The following is a 21,551-nucleotide window of genomic DNA, read 5'->3' as shown; positions in this document are numbered from 1 at the left end:
CCATTAGGTGAGGATGAAGAGGAGGCGGGCACCAGCGGTTCTGCCACTTCCGTCGTCTCCTGCATGGGCACCTCCGCTGTGGCCAGGTAGCCCTGTGGAGTCCTCTCTAGGGTCACATCTGTGTCGGTGGGCGTGGTGGGCAGGAGATCGTAGCTGACCGCTTATCTGATGCCCCTGAGGCCGACCTATGCCCCTGCGAGGGATTCCAGAGGTGCCAGGGGAGGGCCACTAGCCTTGAGGCCAGACTGCACAGGGAGGTGCTGAGGGAAAGGCCAGTGCCTCTGATGGGTAGCCCTGACCCGCTGGTAAGGACGACTCCTTGCTGTCAGAGCCTGAGGAGGAAGGCCCACGTCTGGGGGACCAGGACGGTGCCGAGGCCGTCTGTCTGTGCCGATCCCAGAGCTCTGCTGAGGATTTGCACAAAGGCAGTGACCCTCGATGCCATGGTCCCAGTGACCGGCATTGGCGTTCAGCAGATCAGCAATGGTAACCCAGCAATCTATGCCTGATGCTTAGCGAGCGATCTGTCACATGGGAGTGGGAACAGGAGTGGGGACCAACAGCGCACCAACAGTGAGCTGTTCCAGTGACCAGTAATGGGGCTCTCTGGACCGGCGGGTTGAACTGCTGGAGCAGTGCCGAACACTGGGAGAGTGGCTCGGGTGTTCCTGGCACTGGGGCAGTGGGGACGAGTGCCACACCTCTGCAGGTCTGCGCCATTGCGTCTCCTCAAGCCCAAGGAGAGCTGTCCAGGGGCCGACGCCGTAAACTCTGATGGGTGGACCGACCTGTGTCCATGGCATGGTAGCTCTGCGCTGGTGAGCACTGGCAGGACACTCTCTGTGGTGAGGAGTGGTAATGCACTGATGGGGACTGTTGGAAGGGTCCCAAGGCAGCTTTTCCACTGAAGCAGGGCACCTCCGTGGCTGGTAGGGGCAGCACCAGTAGGGACAGAATGTCCTTCCTTTGTGGCCTGAAAGGCCTCCAGTGTCGACGGCACCACTAGGTGCTGAATGCTTCCGCTGCTTCCCAGGATGGTGGGCAGGTCTTGGAGTGGGCTAGCCTGCTCCTCGGGAGCTGGGGCCTGGTCTTTGTCCAGGGGTGAAGAGCTGCCCCTCATGGGTCTTTGCTCTCCTCTGGGTGTCCTTCCCTTTACAGGCTTTGATAACTATCTACATGGAATGGCCCTGTTTACCTTTCTAACGGTACTGGGGAGGGGGATCGCTGCAGGTCGGCCGGTGGTGCGCGCCACAGCGAGGCCACCATGCTGGGAGCAGAGTCCGACCTAGACGGCTGTGGTGCCGGTATAAGTGCTGGCTCCCTAAGGAGTGCTTGGAGATGCATGTCCTGTTCCTTTTTGGTCCGAGGCTTTAACATTTCTACAAATGCAACACTTGTTGCTGACGTGAGTTTCCCCCAAGCACCTCAAACAGCTACTGTGGTGGTCACTGACTGGTATGGGTTTTCTGCACTAGTCATAGGGTTTGAAGCCCAGGGAGCGGAGCATGCCCAGTCCCTAGGCTAAGTCCCATCCAGGACTACAAACTAACCTAAAACTAGACTAAGGGAACTAAAACTATTAACTTTTTTTACAACTATTTACAACCAAGTTCGCAACGAGCAGTTGAGAGGACACTGCTTGCTGAGGCGAGGAATCATCCCAGCACCGTCAGTGGCGAGAAGAAGGAACTGAGGGTGGGGTGAGCCAGCAGCACCCCTTATACCACAGCAGATGCCCGCCACTCCGGAGGTTGCCAGAGCCGGTCCTCTATGGATACCACTGAGTGACAGACTTCCGGCACCAGTGCACGGGGGGAGGGATAGCTCAGTGGTTTGAGCATTGGCCTGCTAAACCCAGGGTTGTGAGTTCAATCCTTGAGGGGGCCATTTAGGGATCTGGGGCAAAAATTGGGGATTGGTCCTGCTTTGAGCAGGGGGTTGGACTAGATGACCTCCTGAGGTCCCTTCCAACCCTGGTATTCTATGATTCTATGCATGTGGTGAGCAGACGCACCTACAAGGGAATGAACATGAGCAAACACTGGAAGAAGAACTAGTTCATTTTTGTTTTTTTAAGACCAAGCCAGTAGAAATAATGTGACTCCACACCTCTTTGACAGGTTGTGACAGAGCTTCTCTAGTAGGAGGGTTCCCTTTTCTTTCTCCATGTCCTGCAGGATGTGGAAAAGTTTATGCAGGTTCCCAGATAAAGATGCTGGAAGGAAATCTAGGACAGCTGCCATTCTGCCTATCAAATGCTGGAAGGTTCTGATACCACTTGGGGGATTTTCAAGAGAGCCTGTGGGCATCTCAGAGGACTCTCTCACCTTTTTTTTTTAATCCTTTTCATTCTCTGTCTGAATCTATACCCAGGAGCATCACTGGTCTGGGTGTCCCTGTTGTTGTCTCCTTTTATAGAGGACTGTTTTCTGTGAAGATGATGACCATAGGGCCAGAAAGCCCACGAGGTACAGTAGACACAGGTAGGACACTCTCTTGGTTAGTCTCTGAAGTCTTGAGTTGTTCCCCTTCCAGAACCAAGCTCCACATGAGGAACATCATGAATAAGGGGGAACCAACTTTTCTTGGTTCCAGGAACTCCGTGGTACCAAGCTCAGATCTGGTAGGAGCAGAGAATCCTCATGGGTCTGCTGGTACCAGCTTGCCTCTGAGCGAGGTGCCGAATGATGTGCACAGGAGTAGGAGATACCAGAAGACTGATAGTTAGGTTTAAACGAAAGTCAGACACCAACTTCTTTGGGAATGGGTCTAAGCACTACCATATCGCTGTGAAATGCGGTAGTAGGACGATATGCCATTAGCACTTCGATCTCACCAGCCTGCCAGAGGTAATCTATATGGGCAGCAGGTATCGTAGGCAGGGGGAGGCTGTGCCTTCCCAAACAGCCTAGTATGGCCCTACCCATGCTCCACCGCCAGGCCAGGCCCCCTCCTGCAGTTTCCAGCGCTTTGCCCTGGCCCAGGCTGGCTGGGGCTAGGCTGGCTTGCCTCCCTAGAGATTCGGGGTGGCTGGTGCTGGGGCTGTGCTGCCTGCCTGGCTCTCGGACTGTGCCACCTGGGCCTGGGGGCGCTGCAGCTGTGCTGCCCGGCGCGCTGGGGCTGGGGCCTCACTCCCACACCACCCGGTGCTGGGGCCAGGGGGCACAGTGGAGGTGGGGCTCTTGTGGGGGTAGAGGAATGGTGGGGGCAGAAGGGGAGTGGGAGGGGCAGGGCCTCAGGTACAAGGGGAGGGCCAGAGGCTAGTCTTCCCCAACAGCCAAGTCACCGGATGCCCATGGTAATCTGCCAGATTGCAGTTTGTTTCTGGCAGCTGAAGACACATGGAGTTAGCCCATTAAAGTGACACCATTTCACAGTTTGATTGCTTCCTGGCAGTGGGGACGAGTGGACAAAGGAGGTTACTTACCTGTAACTGGAGGTTCTCCTAGATGTGTGGTCCCTATCTATATTCCAGTGTGGGTTACACATGTACATCATGCATCCGGAGTTGGAGAATTTGAAAGTAGTGTCCATTGATCCAGGCTTGTGCCCTCACTTGTCTCGTGCTTGCGATGAAGGACTGGATAGACCGACCGCATCTCCAGTTCTTTCTCCACAGCCTTATAATTCTGGACCCCAATGGTACAGTTTTTATGTTAATTGGAGCTGTCTCGAAATTTAGCAAGCTACTCCTTTTATAATTAATTATAATACTAATTAACATTAAATTGTCCTTTACCATAATTATATTTCTGCCACCTTTGTATTGACTTTTACACATGATTTAAATTAACATTTGCACCAATGTCCTTCCCATACTAGACAGTATTTTAATAAAACATTCACAATTCTCAAAAACACACATTAAAAACCTTGGTTTCAGAAAAAAGAAAAGGAGTACTTGAGGCACCTTAGAGACTAACAAATTTAATTGAGCATAAGCTTTCGTGAGCTACAGCTCACTTCACACAAGTACTCCTTTTCTTTTTATTAAAAACCTTGCTGAAACTAGTGTTAACCAAAACCTTAATATTGGGTCATGTCCTTGCTAACTTTCAGTTTATCTCTAACTTTCTCACACTAGCAACACTAATTTCCCATACTCCTCTGCAGTCAGGCTAACTTAGGCCAAAGCCTGGTTTCTACTTAACCTAAACCATCCTATAGGCTACAATGTCAAGGTGGCCACAAGGTTGAATGCCTAGTGACTGAGTGGCAATATAGCGTTATCTGGAGATTCCCTAGGGGAGGAAGGCATTGCATGTTTTGAGACCCAACAGCTTGACTCTGGGAAAAATGAGTGGGAGGAATATATTTGCCCTCGCCAAGATGCTGTCCTCTCCTTGCTAGAAAGGGAGAGTCCAGGTGCTAGGGGCTGGTAACATCAGTATTGAGGTCAGTGCCAGGGGGTCTAGCTTTAAAGCTAATAGTAGATACACTGGTACCATACTGTTACCAGGTCCAGTGTCATGGGTTTCTCCCACGCAGGGCAGAGGCTTGGTGCGGAGCGTAATCCTGGGTATGGCACACTGATTGGCCCTGCCAACAGGAGATGGAGGCACTGCCCTGCTTTGGTGGACCAAGGATAACCTGTGAAAGGGGTAAAAGTTTCCTTGTTGACACTGGCTGAGGGAGCTTTGGGTTAGAGTCTGTATGTACTGGGACACTGAAGGAAACGAATTTTTGAGAGGACAGTCCCTTTTTGGAGGCAGAGGGACATATTTCTGAACCTGGAGGTAACCTCTTAGGTCCACCAGAAAGCATCTTAGCCAAGTGTCTCTCGAGCAGCAAGGTGTGTTGTCGACCTTCTGGCACAGCAAGAAATAGGCCAGAATGTGGTTCATGCTAAAGAAAATGGCAATAATTATGACCATTCCCTAAGACAGGTTTCAGAGTAGCAGCCGTGTTAGTCTGTATTCCCTAAGACAGTCATGGATGAGCAAGGCTTGAAGCCTCAAGGTTTGGGCTCAGATATTTGGTGGGAAGGTGCCTTGGCATTAGAGTGAACCAGACTGATTAAAATAAAAACAAGGAGCTGCCAGAGGGCAGGAAGAGTGTTCTCTGTTGTGTGACACCAAGAAGAGAGGCTGCTATGGGGTCTTGCAGCCATAGGTAATCAGAGGGAACCGAGAGGTGATCAGGGCCACTCTACCCTATATGCCATTAGGTGGAGTGGACATGAGGATACACAGAGTATAGCTGTAGCCCCAACAGAGACTGCTGGTCAAAAGAATACAATCTTGCCACCATGAGAGGGATCCACATGGACAAAGGCTTGAAAAAAGAACATAAAACCTTTTCATTTTAATCATTTCTTTTATTCCTTTTCACTGTAGAGGTTCTTCATATAGGGAAAACTCCTTTGCTTAATAGTCTTCATTTGGTGTTAAATGCTTTTATTGAGAGTCAGCTGTAGATGGTCCTGAGTTTTAGTCTTATTGTGATGTCTAAAACAAAACAGATGCACATACAAGAGACACAGGAATGAGAAAGAATAGCTCAGTTTCCTTCTCTCTTACGATAGATGTTTATTTAGTAATTTTACAAATCATTACCATACAAATACCAAAATGCAATATTAACAAATACAAAAATGGACATTTTGTGTGAGACACGATACAATGATCTATTGAGCAGGTAGTCTCGGAACATGTGTAATTCCATGGGCAAGTTAATCATAGAAAGCTAAGGGAGGTGTCATTTGATTAATAAAAATGGACAGAATCATAATTTCAGTGGGGCCACATTCTGCGGTGTGGCAGGTAGGAACTCATGCTCCCCCCCCCCCGCCCCCAGCTCCACATCTTCTGGTTGGTGGGAAATTTTGATGTGTTTTCAGAAATGGGTTGAGTTTAGTACCATTCAAAAGCCCTTTCTCCTATGAAGGTAATCATACCAAACATACCAAACCTTAGAGACTTGAACAATGATGTGTGATATATATTTGAGAAAATGTTTAAAAATCAACATTTTTAATTATACTTTAACACAGGCTTGTCAAACACGCAACTCTCTCTCTCAACTGACCATACCGTGTTATCAGTTAATGCACAGAACATAGCTGATTTTTTAAAAAAATGTTCCACATTACTATAAATGGAATTTATAGTATTTCTCTCTATATATAAATATAGTATTTCAAGATGATTTGCCATCATCGGCAAAAAAGGAAGTGGTTCAGAGGGGTTGATTACAATGTGTTTGTTTGTTATGCCAAAAGAGTTTGTAGTGAGGCACTGGTTAAGGCATCAGCATCCAGCCAGAAATTACTGGAATCCATCCGCAAATGGTACATGCATAGTTACATACCATACATTACAAAACATAATTAATTATAATCCCAAAGTAATTGATTACAAAAGCCTTGTTTTTACTTTGGTCTTGATCATTTATAGGCATCAATGGGGAGATGAAGAGTACTGACTAGTAGCTGAATCTTCAGAGAATACCAGCATGGAGGACCTGGTTAAACACACAGCTCGGTGGCACCTTACATGCTATAAGAAGTGCACCCATAAAATAAATTTGGCAAGGTTGGAGAGAAAGTAAATCAAGCACCAGGAAAAAGTTGAAGGCGCTGAGACAAGTGCCAGCTGTGGGTGAGGCTCGCCTTACACTTATTATTGGCAGAGGGATAGCTCAGTGGTTTGAGCATTGGCCTGCTAAACCCAGGGTTGAGAGTTCAATCCCTGAGGGGGCCATTCTGTCTCAGACTGCTCTCCCAGCCAGGAGACGACAACAGCTTGCAGTCCTACTGCACTGTCTGCTGGTGAGCACCCAGGAGACGACGATGGCTAGCAGTCATACTGCACCATCTGCTGCCAGCCTACCCCTTTCTCCCCCCCCCTCCATGAAATCAACAATCATTTGGGGGGAGGGATAGCTCAGTGGTTTGAGCATTGGCCTGCTAAACCCAGGGTTGTGAGTTCAGTCCTTGAGGGGGCCATTTAGGGATCTGGGGCAAAAATTGGGGATTGGTCCTGCTTTGAGCAGGGGGTTGGACTAGATGACCTCCTGAGGTCCCTTCCAGCCCTGATATTCTATGATTAGTTGGTGTCTACTACAGACCACAAAATCAAACTAGGAAACAGGATGACACTATATACACATGTGTTGCTTTTTCTTCAGTAAGTTGGAAACCTGAAGGCATCCATTGAGCACAGTCTCAACACAAGAGAGAGGTGAGAAACTGTGAAGCAGTCACTCTTAACTTTATTTTCCATGCAACATTCTTGCTAAGTGGGTGCTGTAATGCTGGGCCAGAAAAGGTTAAAAAATCAGCAAGCTTGGTGACCTGTAAGCAACCCTTAAGGACATATCAAAAGGGTATTGCATTGGTAAACAGGGCCATTCCTTGCAGATAGTTATCAAAGCCATGTTAAGTAGACTAGAATATTTAACCCATTTGCCTGTATTGTTAGAGAATCAAGAGTAAGTGACAGGTTTCAGAGTAGCAGCCGTGTTAGTCTGTATCCGTAAAAAGAAAAGGAGTACTTGTGGCACCTTAGAGACTAACAAATTTATTAGAGCATAAGCTTTCATGAACTTCAGCATCCGATGAAGTGAGCTGTAGCTCACGAAAGCTTATCCTCTAATAAATTTGTTAGTCTCTAAGGTGCCACAAGTTCTCCTTTTCTTTTTAAAGAGTAAGTGCTAAATGTGTTGATGATTAGCTGTATCCTATTAGAAATCTAACAATGTGATCTTGTAGATGTTAAATCCTGTTCCTGTCTTGTAATGCTTCATTACTGTATTCAATTGACTCAGAGATCAAAAGGCGACATTATCATTTAGATGGCACTTATGGTGTAATATTCATAGAACATCAGGGTTGGAAGAGACCTCAGGAAGTCATCCAGTCCAACTTCCTGCTCAAAGCAGGACCAACCCCAACTAAATCATCCCAGCCAGGGCTTTGTCAAGCCGGGCCTTAAAAACCTCTAAGGAAGGAGATTCCACCACCTCCCTAGGTAACCCATTCCAGGGCTTCACCACCCTCCTAGTGAAATAGTGTTTCCTACTATCCGACCTCGACCTCCCCCACTGCAACTTGAGACCATTGCTCCTTCTTCTGTCATCTGCCACCACTGAGAAGAGCTGAGCTCCATTCTCTTTGGAACCCCCCTTCAGGTAGTTGAAGGCTGCTATCAAATCCCCCGTCACTCTTCTGCATACTAAACAAGCCCAATTCTCTCAGCCTCTCCTCGTAAGTCATGTGCCCCAGCCCCCTGATCATTTTTGTTGCCCTCCGCTGGACTCTCTCCAATTTGTCCACATCCATTCTGTACTGGGGGGCCCAAAACTGGATGCAATACTCCAGATGTGGCCTCACCAGTGCCGAACAGAGGGGAATCATAGAATATCAGGGTTGGAAGGGACCTCAGGAGGTCATCTAGTCCAACCCTCTGCTCAAAGCAGGACCAGTCCCCAATTTTTGCCCCAGATCCCTAAATGGCCCCCTCAAGGATTGAACTCACAACCCTGGGTTTAGCAGGCCAATGCTCAAACCACTGAGCTATCCCTCCCCCCCAAGAATCGCTTCCCTCCGTCTGCTGGCAATGCTCCTACTAATGCAGCCCAATGTGCCATTAGCCTTCTTGGCAACAAGGGTACACTGCTGACTCCTATCCAGCTTCTCATCCACTGTAATCTCCAGGTCCTTTTCTGCAGAACTGCGGCTTAGCCAGTCAGGCCCTAGGCTGTAGCGGTGCATGGGATTCTTCCGTCCGAAGTGCAGGACTCTGCACTTGTCCTTGTTGAACCTCATCAGATTTCTTTTGGCCCAATCCTCCAATTTTGTCTGTCTAGGTCACTCTAGACCATATCTTTACCCTTAGGCATATCTACCTCTCCCCCCCCAGCTTAATGTTATCTGCAGACTTCCTGAGGGTGCAATCCATCCCATCATCCAGATCATTAATAAAGATATTGAAGAAAACCAGCCCCAGGACCTGGGGCACTCCACGTGATACCGGCTGCCAACTAGACATCAAGCCAATGATCACTATTGTCTTTATCTCTTTTTAAAACTTGTAATTCTACATAGTAATCCACCTGTGAACTATTTTAATAGTTTGAATGGCTTTGCTACAGGTATTGTCTGAGAAAGGACCCGCTGAATAGAGATCACAGACTATCAGATCACTTTCATCAAAACAGACATGGTGGAGTTGCCTGTCAGCATCCAGCCTGCTTTAACAATAAAGGAAAGCCTTGGGCATGATCCTTTCATATCAGGTCTGCTTAAACTTTAACAGGGAAGATCTAAGCCATAGGAATGAGGTCTCCAAGTAGCTACTTGGATTGCCCTGAAATTCTCACGGAAAAACTCTAACAGACTCTCTACACCTGAACTGCCTATTGGACTATATAAGCCACTGAATTGATTCCAGACTTTTACAAATCAGCAGCCTCACCATCTCTGCTGTGAAACAGACTTAAGGACTTTACACTAATTTGTACGTATATTGATCTTTTAACCATTTATAACTTTTTTTTTCCTTTTTATTGCTAAATCTTACACACTTACAGCCAATCCTTAATAAGTATCTGAAATATTCACTGACCTGGGGAGAAATGTATCGGATCCTTTTGGATTGTAAGAACTTGATTTATCGTGAATAGGGTTTCTAATAACCTCTCCCCATGGATGCTGAAAGGGCCCTTACACTTTTTTTGAAATTGGACAAGCCTGGTCTGTCCACTTTTCGCCCCTCCGGCCAGGCTGGCAGTTGGAGCCCGGGCTCCAGCCAGAACCAAGTCAGGGTAAGAGTTGTGCAGGCCACTGTGGAAAGCCACAGACCCTCCTGTCCTGGGCGGGGGACCTGTGGAAGGGGGACACGGGCCAGGGCCTGCTTTCCTATTCTCTCCCCCTCCCCCAGCAGGTGGGGGGTCCGGGACTCCTGGCCTGCTCCAGCTTGGCCAGGGGCGGGGCCCTTGGGGAAGGGGAGGGGCAGGGGCCCTTGGCCTCTCCACTTTTGGGACTGCTCCATGACCCCTACATCCCACTATACAAAACCAGTTGTCTAGATGGAAACCAAAGGCTGGGATGCCTAAAGGGGGTTGTGGTTTTGGCTTCTTGTTAACCAGTATGATAACACAGAGGCACAGTTTTGATACTGGTTGGTGAATCTAATTGTAGTGTAAACTGCCAGTTTTGGGAAGTGATCGCTCCGTTTCTAACAGCCTGCCCTGATTTGATATTTCCAGTGTGGTCTATCCTAGGTACCATTTGGGTCAGTTACATTGACCCAAAAGACATCCACACACATGACATTGCGTATCACATCGAGTGCTACACCAATACTGTATGTGATGTGTTGCGGCAAAAGGTAAAAACAGCAGCAACAAATACTGATTTACTACTGCAAACTGTGGGACTCAGCTGGAATTGATCAAGTGGTGGCGATGGCCAATGCAGAGGCTAAGTACAGACACTATGTGCTTTGAATGGGATTGAAGAGGAACAAATGCATAGCAGAAAGGCTCCTTAAGCACTTATTTGAAGATGAACTATGGACAACGGATGTAGTTTTTAGCAGTCCTAAATGAATCACAGCACATATTCTTAAAAGTTGCAAAAGACTGTCAGAAGTGGATGAAAGAGCTGATGTCAAGAGTAATATGAAGGCTTTGTTTGCAGCTGCTAAATTTTTACGGAAAGGCAATTTGTCCTGCAGGAGCGTCCGGCTCCATAGCTGATGTCAAACCTGAAAAAATAATACAATGTGACCTGTACTACTACTGTATGAGGTGCGTCATTGGTAGCAGTGACTTCGGCACCAACAAATAAGACAGTGTGTAAGTGTAGCATGAAGCTGCCATTTTCATGCAAAGCCTCAAGTACAAGTGCTTGAGTGAAAGGCAGATTTCCAACACACATGCCAACCATGTGGTATATGTGTAATCTTCCACTACAAGTAGCTGTTGCTTTAACAATTCAGTCCAAAACCCAGAGCAAATTCCTTATGCAGCTTATGCATAGCATTGGCTCCTCCACTGACTACAGCAAAGTAGTCTGCCTGGAGACTGGAATTGCAAATGAGGTTCTTTGCCTCGTGGAACTGAATGAGTGGTTTTATATTCTCCCAGATCTCATCAAGGGTAGATGTAATGCCCAGTGGCTGCAGAGGGCCATGGGCAGTCCAGAGCCATGGTCAAGTTGTGCAAAGGTATCTGGTAGCTGGAGTGAAGTGTGTGAATTGGTATTAGAGGCAGTCCACAGCAATGATTGGAGTTCTCACAGGGGGTCAGTAGCCAGGCGATCCAATCCAAGGGGCCAGTTTGGCAAGATAGGTAGGTGAGGTTGGGTTAGGTGGCAAAGCAGTGACAGGAGAGGCAGTCGGGCAGAGTCAGGCAAGGTGGTCTAGGCAGCAACCAGCAGGCAATGGCATGTTGCTCAGACAATTTCTCTTTCTGTTGGGGTCTTTAGTCCAGGTATCCAATGGCAATGCTGCCTGTCCAGCCAGTCATGGGGCATGGCTGCTGTGGAGCTGTAGACCTTTACCACTAAGACTGCTGGTCAGGGTGATAGTTCATTATTACTGCCAAGGCCTGGAGGTAGGGATGCCATCTAGGTGCCCAGTGGTCCTGGGTTTGATATTGGAATCTTGACATCATCCTCTCCCTTGGGGGCAGTGAAGGACGGGGCTTAGCTGGGTGGGCTCTGTGGGAGGCTCTGACTTCTTCAGGAGCATGCACATAATGGGCTGGTTCCTGGGGCTGCTCCCCCAGCCTCTAACCCTTCCAATCAACAAGATACCATATCTTCCCTCTTTGTGTCTAGCATCTGGTGGACAAGGTACTCTTCCTGGCATTGGACTTGGACTGTTGGAGAGGAAGATTGTTTTCGCTCAGTAAAAGGATTGTCACAGGCTGCACCTTAGGGGAGCAAGGGAGCTGAAGTTTGAAGATTACTGGGTGACTTGCCTGTAGATCTGGTAGGGTTCTAGGTATTGTGTGGTCCAGCTTGTGTGGGTCTGCTCATTTTGAGGGTGTTTGGCTGATAGCCATAACTTCTGCCCTACTGCAAATGTAGGGCCACTCCTGCCAGTGACTGTCAGCATGATGTTTGTATGCTGCCTTGGTCACAGTTAAGTTTTGTAATCTGCTCTTCGTGTTTGTTGGATTTGATGAACCAGGTCTGAGGTGGTTTGGAATTGTGGTAGTGCAGGGTGGGAAACATGGGTGGAAGCCATAATTGGCAAAAACTGGGCTTCATCTTGGTTGAGGCATGCTCTGCATTGTTTGTATGCACATTTTGATTACAGAAGCAGTATAGACCCCAGTCGGTTTTAGTGGTCATTCATGAAGCACTTCAGGTATTGTTACAATACCTGGATCACTCTTTCTGACTGTCCGTCAGGTTGTGTATGGCAGGCATACTGATGCATGTGTGACACATCTCTAGGAGGCAGAACACTTCCCACCAAAAACTAATATGAACTGGGAACCCCCAGTCTGATGTGATGTGGTTTCGGAGACCATGAAGGCAGAACGCATGTAAGATGAGGAGACCAGCAGTATCCTTGGCAGTAGAAAGATATGCACAGAGAACGAAATGCACCATCTTCATTAGGTTTCAGAGTAACAGCCGTGTTAGTCTGTATTCGCAAAAAGAAAAGAAGTACTTGTGGCACCTTAGAGACTAACCAATTTATTTGAGCATGAGCTTTCGTGAGCTACAGCTCATTTCAATCTTCATTAGTTGATCCACAACTTACAGTATGGTCTGGCATCCTGCAGATAATCTGGGAGCTTGACAATAAGGTCCAGTGTAATAATGGCCCAAGGCCTTCAGAGGGTCTCAACAGGTATTAACATCCCAAAGGTTTTAATTCTAGGCACGTTGGTACGGTAAGCCTCAATGTCAGATCACGAGTTTTGGCCAGTTAGAATGTCCAATGTGTCATGAGTGTGATCCTTGTCTGACCGAAGCATCCAGCCAAAGGACGTTGTGACAAATGCACAGGGGTTTCCAAACAGGGATGTCTATGAATGCAGTCTTTTTGTTTTGAACTTAACCTGGAGTTTGGCAATTGGAAGTTAGTGAATGTCTGGGCAAAAGACAAAGTATGGTCATGAATGAATTGGATAGCAATGTACCTCCAAAGAAATTACGCTGTTTCAGGATACAGGGAGGCTCCTTATTGGATTTGTTAAGATCACTGGCATATTCCCCTTGCAGGCCAGAGTGTCTGCCTTTCTACTATGGTAGGGTAGAATCAAAGGAAAGATTAGGGGTTAGAAAGAGACCTCAGGAGGTCATCTAATCCAACCTCCTGTTCAAAGTACAAACCCCAACTAAATCATCCCAGTCAGGGCTTTGTCAAGCTGGGTCTTAAAACCTCGAAGGATGGAGATTCCACCACCTCCCTAGGTAACCCATTCCAGTGCTTCACCACCCTCCTAGTGAAATAGTGTTTCCTAATATCCAACCTAGACCTCCCCCACTGCACCTTGAGACCACTGCTTCTTGTTCTGTCATCTGCCACCATTGAGAACAGCCGAGCTCAATCTGCTTTGGAACGCCCCTTTCAGGTACTTGAAGGCTGCTATCAAATCCCCCCGCCTCCACTCTTCTCTTCTGCAAACTAAATAAACCCAGTTCCCTCAGCCTCTCCTAAATCATGTGCCCCAGCCCCCTAATCATTTTCGTTGCCCTCTGCTGGACTCTCCTATTTGTCCACATCCTTTCTGTAGTGGGGGACCCAAAACTGCATGCAATACTCCAAATGTGGCCTCAACCAGTGCTGAACAGAGGGGAAGAATCACATCCCTCCATCTGCTGGCAATGCTCCTACTAATGCAGCCCAATATACTGTTAGCCTTCTTGGCAACAAGGGCACGACTGTTGACCTCATATCCAGCTTCCCATCCACTGTAATTCTGCATTCACTGGCAAAATTAGAGATTTGGAAAAAAAAATTGGTAAAATTTTAAGTGTAATTTAAACAATATGGGTGGTGGTGGTCGCTTATGCTTGCCTTCTTCACAGCAGTGCTGCTCTTGCAAACCTGAACATTCCAAAGCTGGGCTCTCCTGTGCGGATAATTATCCCCTGAATGTGACTGTGGCAGAAGCCCCTTCCCCAGCCTGAGCAGCCCTGTGTCTACTGGTGTCACAAAGGACTGGTTGCTGCCTTTTTAACAAGTGAGGGGCAGATCATGATGATATCTGCAGCAAGCATCTTCCAACCTAAGTACAGAGATTGAAAGCTTTCTCCTCCATCCCCAAGAGTGTTTGTTTCAGGAATGAAAAAGTGCTGCAGAAACTCCCAGCCCAGCTATTGCCTCTGCCAGATCCACCTCTGCGTTCTTACTTGCTGAGCAAAGAATAGGCCAGGGAGGGGAGTGAGGAGAGGAGCAAGCAATGTTACTCCCAGCCCGCGAATACTAAGCATCTGAGGTGCCCCCCCTCACATGGCACCCCAGGCTCTTGCCATACTTCCTATCTTTCCTGCACAGTGTGATAGTTTGTTCTTGTCCAAAGCCTCTTTGGAAAAACAGTCAACTTTCTTGAACTGATTTTCCCCTTCGACTTGCTTCTCATAGGCTCTTACCTAACAACTCCCCTGAGTTTGCTAAAGTCTGCTTTCTTGAAATCCATTATCTCTATTGTGCAACTTGTCACCTCCTATCATTCCTTAAAATCATGAACTCTACCATTTCATGATCACTTTCACCTAAGCTGCTTTCCACTTTCAAATTATCAACTACTTCCTTCCCTATTTGTCATAAATCAAATCTAGAACACCTCTCACCTACTAGCTTTCTCCACCCTCTGAATAAAAAATTGTCTCAATACATTCCCAGAACTTGTTGGATAATCTGTAATTATATTCCCCAACCCTTAAATGATCTGGACACCAGTTCATACTACTTGTCCATAAATTTCAGGAGAAAGGTACATTTCTACAGGTGGCCTGGACCCCTCACGGTCATGGCGCCCCTCCCCAAATCCAGCCCCAGCCGGACCTGTTGCGGCCAGGAGAGGGATGCCTATCCTGTGGGTCCCAGCCCCGGAGTTCCTGGGGTGGGGGAGAGGTGCCCCTCCCCCCCCCCCCCCCCCCCCCCCCCCCCCCCAGCCAGGTGCTGCTGTGGGGAGAGAGAGCTGGAGGGAGTCCCTCTCTCCCTGCTATAGCCCTGGAGCATCCTCCTGCACTTCAAACCCCTCATCCCTGGGCCCCACCCCAGAGCCCGCAGCCAAGCCCTCTGCCCCTCATCCCCAGCCCCACCCATACCTGCACCCCCAGCCAGAGCCCTCACAGCACCCTGCACTCCAGCCCTGAGCCCTCTCCCACACTTCAAAACCCCTCCCCACCACATGGATTTTGTCACACAGCACCTCCATATTGGTGCCATAAAATTTATTCTGCACCCATGGGTGGGAAAAAATTAGAGGGAACACCGCCTGCTAGCCCCACTGATTCACTCAATTCAGTAACATTCCTTAGGCAACTGGAATGCATGAGCAAATACTTCTGCAGAACTGAAGTCAAAATGTGTCATGACACTAGATGTGGGCCTTGAACAGGTCTGGTTCCATAATGTCCAATGCTGATCTTAGTGGATGGTGGATTCTACATTCTGGCTAATTGCACATCCTTCACAGCTATATGTGTAACTGACTTCTTTGTTAATATAGCTGGAGAATTTTATACAGTGATAATACATGTGAAGCCGATTCTTGACAGGGAAAAATGTTGGCAACGCACTATAGAAGTACACACCTGAACACTCATTGCCCTTCAAAAATGCTACTTAGATGTCTTCTTTGAAAAAGGATACTGATGTGTCTGAAGTCATTTGCCAATGGGTACAGGATTTATTAAACCAGTTTCACAGTGTGTATATTCCACTCCCAGTGACCTATTGCACATGATGGAGAGCTCACCGAACAAATCAAGCAATTTGGATGGGGTTTGAATCTGCAACAAAATCAGCTTTTTGCACTGATGACACATGAAGGTGGTTGAGTCTTCACTGGTCTTTTATTAGATCTGTCAGGACTGCTATATTAGAAATTTGCATCTTGCAGCCACTGGAAGATTTTTATCAAATACTTTTTTGCTTTAGAGTAAACCAACTATTCTGTGATGATTGTCTAGTACCTTGCGGAAATAAAAGGTGTAGAAAAGTCTGACTCTGACTTGAAGGAAATTTTGAAAAGAAAATTGGGTTGTTGTTGGGTTGCTAGTTTCCTTCTGTGTACATGGTTCAGCTGAAGCCCTACAACATGAAAACAGAGCAATGGAAATCATTGAGGGAGTGCTGGGGCCTTAACACAGCATCCAAATGCTCTTTCCCAACAACCCCACAACTCCATCAAATTTTGAATGAAACATTAAGTATGGTTGGGATGACTTCCCCAGAAGTAACCAGGCACATCCACACATTAGCGGCTATTAAATGCCAAGGGACAATTTTAAAGCTACAGGATGAGCTTACAACGGCAACCTATTCTCGTATGATGGACTAGAGCTCATTAATATCATGACGAAAATAGTCTTCAGTAATGAGATAGCTACATGTGTCAGTCAACTGGATACTTTGGGTCATGACTTGTATGAAACCTTCAAAACCCAAAGAATTATCTGAGGCTCCATCAATCTATGGGCTTCAGTGAAGATGAAAAGACTCCAACTGTGATCAAACAGAGTGAAGGAGGCAGGTACAGAGCTCATCCTTGACAGGTCATTGTTTGCTCAGCTCCTTGTCATGTTGATCTACATGAGGCTTTGGGAAAGTATGAGCTCTCTATGGTACCACAAGAAATGTTTGAATGAAACAGAACAATGCATCTGTGCCAGGTGAAAAGCAAATTAGTGCACTTCTTGTATGGTCTTCCTAAGCCTACTGACAATGTACCTTATGTCAGCATAGACCTTTCAGCACAGCAATCATAGATGGTATGGCTGAGGTACAAGTTCTCAACAAACCAGAAATTGTTAACTCCTGCTGAGATTTGTATGAACATTTCATTTTGAGTAGGGTGACCATATTTCCCTATACTGAATACGGGACACCTGGCAAAATTACTCTTATTCAAATGAGTTCAATGGTAATCAGTCATACCAACATTCAAATTAACATCACGATGACCGAGCCCCTGTTAAAAGAAATACTGCTTTTCATTTACCTTCGTATCTTTAAGGCTTTAGTGTTCACCTGGGGAAGGGTGACACCCACACCCCTACTGCCCACACGCACATGGGGAGGGGTGACATATGCACAGTCCCGTACACCTCTCTCGCATGTGGTGGGGAGGGGGTATGCGATCAACCGACCCGGTGTTCTCCACCCTCCATGCCAGGCTAGGCCCCTGGGACAGACCCACCTCTCCTGGTACCTGGCACTGCACCTTCCCGAGGCAACAGGTGTGAGGGGGAGAACACAGGGTCACATGCCCCCTCTCCCCAGATTTCTGCCAGGGTTCACACCTGAATGTGGCCACCAGCAGCCTTTCAGCACTGTGTGGGAGGGAAGTGTGACCTGGCCCATATCTTTGCAGAGCTCATTTCTCCCCCTCCCCCGTGGCTGGAAGCAGCTTTTCCCTTCCTGCCCACACAGTGTCAAAAGGCAGCTAATGCCACCAGGCTGCTGGTGGCCACTGACATAACCCAGTCACCTCCTGTCTCCTGGCTACAGCGCTGGCAGGAATCGGTTAAGCCCAAAGGATGTATTGTGCACCAGGGCCCAGGGAACCCGACTGCAGGGGCTTCAGGGAACCCGGACAGAGAGGTGGCGCAGCAAGGGAAAGTGCCTGGGGGATGGAGCAGACCTATCGTCTCTGGGGGCAGGAGCCGGGGTGGGGTGGGGAGGGGAGGATGCTGAAGAGGGTGCTAAGCCCTTGCCTAGGGGCCTGCTGTGGAACCTGCAGGTTCGGGGTGTGAACAGGCTGGAGATCGCTGTGCTCTCCCCCGCCACTCCAGAGCTTAGCTGAGGGGCGGAGAGGCTTCCCCATGTCAGCACTCTGCGGGGCTTTGGCCCATGCAGGGCTTGGCTCCTCCTAGCCAGTGCCCCAGGTCAGAGGGTCTTCTGCTTTCCTGGGTGCCAGTCCAGCCAGAGACAGTGGGGATAGGGTGACCAGATGTCTCAGTTTTATAGGGACAGTTCTGATATTCAGGGCTTTGTCTTATGGAGGTGCCTATTACCCCTCACTCCCGTCCTGATATTTCTCACTTTCTATCTGGTCACCCTAAGTGGGGGAAGGAAGGAGCCTGCTGACCAGGATGTTGGTGAGCTGAGCACTCCGACCAGGGACTGCTTCTCTGCACAGTGGTAGGAGCAGGATGCACCCCGCCAGGGGGGATATGGAGGAGCAGTGCGGGCAAAGCAGAAAGAGGAGAGCGAGAGAGGACACACGTAAAGGGCCCCAACCTCAGCCTTGCTTCGCTACCCACATCATCAGCCACTGGATCCCCCCCACTCACTCCTGGTGGGCAGGTGGCTGGCGAGTAGGGATCTGGCCAGCAGCAGGACCCACCAGTACTGATGGGGGGGAGGGGACGGGACACAGAAAATATGGGACAATTTGCCCGTTTTTGAGACAGTCAGGACACCTGAAGAAGGGCTTAAATATGGGACTGTCCCTTTAAAAATGGGACATCTGGTCACCCTAATTATGAGGCTACAAAGAAAATATTGGACCTATGACAAAGTCCATCTCGTGTTTCACATGAATGCAGAGGAATCAATTAAAAATTAGCAGAAAAAAAGAGATCCCATGGTATTGCATGTGTCCAATACAAATTCAGTGACTCCACGAACATCTCCAATGTCACCATGAAGAAGCTACTATCTCATATGCATCCAAAGCATGAGTTAACCCAATACTTTACAGGAAAAATGCTCCAGCATGCAAATAATTTTGTCATCCCATAGCGTAATGAAGTTGCTGCCCCACACTGTTCACTGGAGTTAGGGTTTCCATGAGGAGGCTGACGCTAGCATTGTCTTGCCTGCCGTCACTGCCACACAAGGGATGTCTCCACAGCAAAGAAAAAACTGCAGCCTCTTGGGCTCGGTCTTCAGGGCTGCTTCTTGGCTGTGTAGATCTCTATGCTTGGAGCCTGAGCTCTGGGACCCTCCCACCCTGCAGGGTCCTAAAGCCCAGCTGCCCGTCCGAGCCCAGAAGTCTACACAACCAGGAAACAGTCACACAGCCCATGCCCAAGTCAGCTCATAAGAGCCAGCTGCAGGTTTTGATTTGCTGTGGAGACATACCCATATAGAGGTGCTCCTAATGTCCAAATATTTGCACAGGAAAATGTTCTAGTGGTCTCCATGAGCTGCTCGTCAAGATTTCTGCAAGAATCCGTTTTTTTGTGCTTGTTGCTGGGGAAGAGAATTGCTGTATATCCTTTAGAGATGTGTTCCTATCACTCAGACTATTAAAAGCTGTCACATTGCCAGGTTTCCACACCCTTTCAGGATGTGAAACTACTGGAAGGTTGACTCGAAAGGCCAAAATTTTCTTACTGGACAGTATTTGATTAATAGAATCATAAAACCATAGGGTTAGAAGGGACCGCAAGAGTCTAGTCTAATCCCCTGCCAAGATGTAGGATTGGTTGTGACAAAACCACTCAAGACAGATGGCTATCCAGTCTCTTTTTGAAAACCTCCCATGAAGGAGCTTCCACGACTTCCCTAGGCAGTTTGTTCCATTGTCCTACTGTTCTTATAGTTAGGAAGTTTCTCTGATATTTAATCTAAATCTGCTCTGCTGTAGTTTGTACCCATTGCCCCTGGCAAAAGAAAACAACTTCTCTCCATCTTTTTTATGGCAGCCTTTCAAGTATTTGAAGACCGCTTAATCTCCTCTTTTCAAAATAAACCATACCCAGTTCCTTCAGCCGTTGCTCATATGGCTTGCATCCATCCCTTTGTTCACCTTTGTTGCTCACCTCTGGATCCTTTCCAGTTTCTCTACATCCTTTCTAGACATTGGTGACCAAAACTGGACACCATACTCAAGCTGAGGCCTGACCAGCACCGAGTAGCGCAGTACTGTCACCTCCCATGACTTGCATGCTATGCCTCCTTTAATGCAACCTAAAATTGCATTTGCTTTTTTTCCCTCATCACCTCTTCTCCGTCCCTCATTGGCCTCTGAAGGCAGTCCTGATAGTAGCAGTCCCTATCAAAGGTAGCTAGACTGACTCACTCTTCCTTGTTGCCAGCTGCTTTTATGGGCATCCATGCTCTTTGCCATTAAAAGCCTTAAGATGAGTAGAAGGATCTGGAAACAAGGAAGTGCCAACACCATGGGATCAGCCAGCTGTCTGTAGATCACAAGCAAGTGCTCTGCTGACCCTGCTTTAGGGATAACCATTCCTTTTGACAACAGCTAGATGTGACTGGGGGAGATGAGCTGTACCACTCCAGCTTCATGCCTGTTCTCTGATGAGTCAATTGTATCTCGTACCCCCACAGCAGCAGCAGCTCCTCCCCCAACCTCTCATGCTAGAGATCCCCCTGGCAGCTTTCTCTCTTTCTAGTTGGCAGCCGGTGTCAAGTGGAGTGCCCCAGGGGTCGGTCCTGGGGCCGGTTTTGTTCAATATCTTCATAAATGATGGTGTGGATTGCACTCTCAGCAAATTTGCGGATGATACTAAACTGGGAGGAGTGGTAGATACGCTGGAGGGCAGGGATAGGATACAGAGGGACCTAGACAAATTGGAGGATTGGGCCAAAAGAAATCTGATGAGGTTCAATAAGGATAAGTGCAGGGTCCTGCACTTAGGACGGAAGAACCCAATGCACAGCTACAGACTAGGGACTGAATGGCTAGGCAGCAGTTCTGCAGAAAAGGACCTGGGGTGACAGTGGACAAGAAGCTGGATATGAGTCAGCAGTGTGCCCTTGTTGCCAAGAAGGCCAATGGCATTTTGGGATGTATAAGTAGGGGCATAGCGAGCAGATCGAGGGACGTGATCATTCCCCTCTATTCGACATTGGTGAGGCCTCATCTGGAGTACTGTGTCCAGTTTTGGGCCCCACACTACAAGAAAGGACGTGGATAAATTGGATGAGGAGGTCCAAGCGAAGGGCAGCAAAAATGATTAGGGGTTCTGGAACACATGACTTATGAGGAGAGGCTGAGGGAACTGGGATTGTTTAGCTGCGGAAGAGAAGAATGAGGGGGGATTTGATAGCTGCTTTCAACTACCTGAGAGGTGGTTCCAGAGAGGATGGTTCTAGACTATTCTCAGTGGTAGAAGAGGACAGGACAAGGAGTAATGGTCTCAAGTTGCAGTGGGGGAGGATTAGGTTTGATATTAGGAAAAACTTTTTTCACTAGGAGGGTGGTGAAACACTGGAATGCATTACCTAGGGAGGTGGTAGAATCTCCTTCCTTAGAAGTTTTTAAGGTCAGGCTTGACCTGACCCTGGCTGGGATGATTTAATTGGGGATTGGTCCTGCTTTGAGCAGGGGGTTGGACTAGATGACCTCCTGAGGTCCCTTCCAACCCTGATATTCTATGATTCTATGACTCCTTATCTAACCCAATCTGGTAGCAAATCCTTTTGAATTGAAATAATAGA

General features: G+C 48.0%; 1 long non-coding RNA gene across 1 annotated transcript; it reads left to right on the top strand.

The window, feature by feature from the left end:
• The first annotated feature begins 1,968 nt into the window (after positions 1–1,968).
• Positions 1,969–9,882, top strand: LOC122463461. The gene is made up of 4 exons (XR_006286871.1): positions 1,969–2,483; positions 6,396–6,599; positions 7,129–7,181; positions 9,094–9,882. It is a non-coding gene; the product is annotated as an uncharacterized LOC122463461 (long non-coding RNA).
• The last annotated feature ends 11,669 nt before the right edge of the window (positions 9,883–21,551 follow it).

Source organism: Chelonia mydas, chromosome 21, assembly GCF_015237465.2.
Source record: "Chelonia mydas isolate rCheMyd1 chromosome 21, rCheMyd1.pri.v2, whole genome shotgun sequence".
Lineage (NCBI taxonomy): Eukaryota > Metazoa > Chordata > Testudines > Cheloniidae > Chelonia > Chelonia mydas.
Note: the sequence above shows the minus strand (reverse complement) of the source record. Positions and strands in the feature narration are given on the sequence as shown.